This window comes from Pinus tabuliformis, chromosome 1_2, assembly GCF_031772625.1.
Source record: "Pinus tabuliformis cultivar Carrire ecotype Pingquan chromosome 1_2, CPIR1, whole genome shotgun sequence".
In the NCBI taxonomy this organism is placed as follows: Eukaryota; Viridiplantae; Streptophyta; class Pinopsida; order Pinales; family Pinaceae; genus Pinus; species Pinus tabuliformis.
The window spans coordinates 146424943-146429787 of NC_142298.1; the positions used below are offsets into that span (position 1 = coordinate 146424943).

The 4845-nt window shown below is 31.7% G+C and overlaps 1 non-coding gene across 1 annotated transcript; it reads left to right on the top strand.

The window, feature by feature from the left end:
- The first annotated feature begins 704 nt into the window (after positions 1 to 704).
- Positions 705 to 777, top strand: TRNAR-UCU (transfer RNA arginine (anticodon UCU)). Its single transcript has one exon. It is a non-coding gene; the product is annotated as a tRNA-Arg (tRNA).
- Positions 778 to 4845: the final 4068 nt, after the last annotated feature.

Below are 4845 nucleotides of genomic sequence, written 5' to 3' on the forward strand. Positions count from 1 at the left end.
GAACACCTAGCTTTTGAGCAAGGAAATGATGGGAATTAGTGTGAAGGTATTGCTTAATTATTTAATTGAAGGTATGGGAAATAGTTGTTTAATTATTTAATTTATATTTTTAAATGTTAGTCTATAAACAATTTTTTATTAATTTTTAGTGAATATATGAATCTTATATTCTAAATGTTTGAATGATTTTTCTCATGCTTGAATTAGACTTTCATCTTAATACACTCAAAACACGTAGACTTAATAAATAGAATATAATTTCTACTAAAATTTTCTAACCTACAAAATATAAATTATAAAAACTTGAATTCAAAAAATAACCATCTTAATAAAAATATATAAAAAAACATATAATAAAAACAACTAAACAAAAAAAATACACCTTAAAACCTAAAATTGAAATAACCACATAAACGAACCCACCGAATCAACCATTGAGACATTCTTATCATGAACTAGTCCACCAAATCTTCAACCATATCATTACTAAACACATCTTTACCATAAACATGAGACCACTTAAATATTCATATCATAATTGAAATCTTTTTATAGAGTAAACATTTTGAAAAGTATTTAAAACAAAACAATAAAATTGTTCTTCTCCTCGTTACTGATCACATAGAATGTTTAGCACGTCGTTTACGTTGCAGGGTGCAAACAAAAGTTTTTCAATATATTAATCTAATTGATTCAAAACGCGAGCGCCCGTGGCCTAATGGATAAGGCGTCTGACTTCTAATCAGGCGATTGTGGGTTCGAGTCCCACCGGGCGTGTGTGTTGCTGTTAAATGTGTTCAACTAAAATTCCTATATAAATGCTTTTTCGGCACACATATACATAATCTACTGGTCTGGGTTATATATAGAGGGTGAAGGTGGGGTTAATTTGACAGTCTTTCTCCATGAATTTTCAGGCCGGCAGCTCTCTGGAAACACATCTACTGATTTGAGTTCTTATTTTTTTTGAGAGAGTCTCTCCATCAATATTCAGGAAATCCCGTGCAAATCACTGGTTTGGGTTCACCTGCTCTTTTTACCTCCATGAATATTCAGGAAGTCAGATCTGTACCTATAGCAAAAACCCCGTGCAAATCACTAGTTTGGGTTCACCTGCTCTTTTTACCTCCATATTTCATGAACGAAGCTGGGTTTAAAACATATTAGGATCTAGTTTGGGTTCACCTGCTCTTTTTACCTCCATATTTCATAAACGAAGCTGGGTTTAAAATATATTAGGATGAACTCGCTCTGGTTCGTTTTACCTTCATAATTCTTGGACGAAGTTGAAAGCTAGACAGTAAAAATGTTCGAATTTTTTTATGGTGGAAATAGATTTAGTATCTCATCAAACAAAATTTGGACACCCAAAATCTTGACCATGATAATCTGCATTGTTTTATTAAAATCATGTCAAAATTTCGATTTTTTGATACCCGTCAAAAATATATATTCATTATAAGAAGTATTTTTTATGAAAATTTGACCTCTATGTTTATTAGTTTTTGATACCATTTATATGTAAATGTTTATGAGTAAAATAAACATTTTGAAAAAATAAAAATTTTATAATAAATTCTCATACTCAAAAGCACTATCCCATTTTAGAAACAACTTATATGGGATAAGGAACATGCTCATCTCTCCCTCAAAAAAAAATATCTAGGTTAAATTACTGTATGTTGCAAGAATTTAGAATTTATAAATGAAAGATAAAATTGCAAACTTTAATTTTATAAATAATAAAAGTGCAAACCTTAATTTTAGAAACAAATTATATGGGATAAGGAACATTCTCATCTCTCCCCCAAAAAAAAATAACCAGTTTAAATTACTCTATGTTTTAAAGAAAGCAAGAATTTAGAATTTATAAATGAAAGATAAAATTGCAAACTTTAATTCTATAAATAATAAAAGTGCAAACCTTAATTTTATAAAAGATAAAGAGTGAAAATTATGCTCGTAGGGAGTAGTTAGCCTTTTAGAAATGCATCTAATATGAGTTAGATAAGATCTAATCTTTTCAAAGTAAGGGTGTGATTTTAGATAAGATTTAATTTTTTTAAAGTAAGGATGTGATTTTTTTGGGGTGATTATGAGGAAATGTAAGTCAATTTCCATAATATTTATGGTTTCCCAAACAAGGTTTCAATCCTAGTTAGATGTTGAAATGGACAACCAATGTAAATAATTTTAACTTTATTTTAATTATTAAAAGAAAAATATAATTTTATTTATTAAAAAAAAAAAACAAACATTATTTTGAAATGTGAAGTATGTCAAAAACATAATTTTAAAATGTGAAATACATCAAAATCTTATTAGAAATAGAAAAAAAATGTATAAATAAAATCATTGTTTTGAATATCTTTCAAATACAAACACAAGTAAAAAGAAACCATCAAACTAGAGGACCCCTAGTGCTATTTTCCTAAAGACTTATATCTCATATTTATGAAGGAAATGAAAATATTATCATAAAATTTTAGAGGTTGATTGTGTAAAAAAAATAAATGGAGAATTAAAAAAAAACTTTTATTAAAAATCAAATATAATTTTAACCTACTAATCCAAAACAACATTAAAAAGAAGAAGTTAAAGACAACTTAGATGTTGCAAACTAACATAGAAAGCCACAAATAAAAGAGGTTGATATGCTAGTATGTTACTATGGATTTTTTTTAACAAAATCGGTTTTCTTGTATTCATTCCAAAAAAGGAAGTTGAAAGCCTTGATACAAAGCTTCTTGATGATTGACAAAGAATTTCAGTGCTAGATCCCCTTGTCGATAATTTCCTGCTATTACATAGATTAAGCTAAACCATGCTTTTCCTACAACGCTGACTTCGTAGATTCTTATAAATTGTTGTAACAAATAGATAAATTTACACTTCATCTTGAATTCTAATAGAAGATGGGATAACAAAGGACAAGGTAACCATTTTAATTGGTAACAAGACCCATTGGTATGTTCTGTTGGAGTATTCCATTTTATCCCTGTTGTTCTTTGTTGATATATGTCTCTTCAGACTAAGGGAATATGTTGCCATGTTTGTTGGAACCAAAATTATCTGCAATTCTGGAGGGAGTGCTTTTGATGTCCTGTCTCGCAGGTGATCTGAGAGTATTTCAGAGAATATGCAGAACATGAGTCTCTTCATTGATCCTACCTTCTCCTTAAGGTTTGCAACAAGTCTTGTTTTCCAAACCATCAACATTGTCATTGTTTTCTCTAAGGATGTCAAAGAATGATGCACTTTCCATATATGTCAACTATTGTTGGATTCAGATCACAATTTTCCCAAGGTCTGCATTAGTGGGCCTCGATCCCTTGAACATCTGTTGAATGAGAATGGCAAATTCCCCAATTACTACTAGATTTATGAAGCTGAATTTGCAGAGGGTCTGGTCACCCAGGAGGAGTCCATAAGCTTATGCCTTGTTGTCTGTTTCACTGCCCAGTCCCCATTCATAGGAGCCTATTTCTTCTCCTTTGAGATCGGGAATTATTCCCCTACTCCATCTCTTCCAAGGTTTTTTTGGATTCCCCATCAAAGAAAGGCAAGGTCATTTATGCTCTTTTAGCCAATCCACAAATTCCTTTTCTTTCAGTATGACCTTCTAGTTGATTATGTCAAGTCAATTTCTCAAAGGAATGTGGGTGTTGTGGAGTGTTTTTTCCAATCTGAAATTGAACCACAACCCTTCTTCTATTTGCAAACTTTGTTTATCGAATATTTTATTTCCTTTTGAGAGGATGACCTTTGTGGAGAGACCCCAAACCTTAGCCATCACCTTTCTTTTTTCTTGCTTTTTGTTTTGGAAAATATATTTGTTCCTAGCTAGCCAAAGTTGCCAGCATAACAATGTTGGGAGACTAGTCCTTAATCTCTTGAGTAGGTTCTTGCTTTTGAAGGAGTAAGGGTAGTTAGATTTCCATTGGGAAAAGAAGTCTGAGATATTAAGATCAAAATTTACCTAAACATCAACCATAGTTTTTCAATATTCTTTTGAGAAAGCGCAAGAGAGAAATAAGTGTTGAATGGTCTCCTTCGCACTTAAACACAATGGACATATAGAGGGGCCTTGGATGCCTCACTTTATAAGATTATAATTTGTAAGGATCTTCCCCTTGAGTAGTGTCCATGTAAATACTTTGATTTTTGGAAAACTTTTAGTTTTCCAAACAATTTTCCATAGAGGTCAAATGGGTTGTTGCTCTTGTTCTCTTTGTAAAGCTTCATATTCACTTTTGACTGTGTATTCCCTTACTGTTATATTAAACTTGAAATTGTCATGCTACCTAAAGTGAATTGGCGTTGATCCTTTGAGATGTTAAAGAAGAATATGCCATTGTTCAAGGAGCTTCGATGGGATTACAGATGTTTTCCATCCTTTCGAGGAGTTGTCTTATTGATTCCATACTGATAATTTATCTAGGTTTACTATACCTTTTACTTTAAGCCAATTCTTAAGATGTTGGAGCTCTCAAATGGATGTAAGTTTAGGCTTTCCCATTATGCTGTCATCCCAAAAGTTAATTTCTTGCCCTGGAATTCTAGAAGTGTGGGCTTGGATGAGTGGGAGGAATTTTTTGCAAAGCTTCCATATTTGTGAACAAGGCCTGCTAGGTGTCTGAATTCAAAGGAGCTAATGAGGGGGAGAATTCAAGTATTTTTGTTCTAGTACTTGCTTCCACCATGTTGATTCTCCAGTTATTAATCTCCAAATAATTTTCTCTCCCAAGGATAAGTTCATCAATCCTGGTTGTTGAATGGTTATCCCTCCTTTATCATAAGGTGTTGTTACATCTTTCCAGCTTATCAGACTGAATTTTTTTGTTT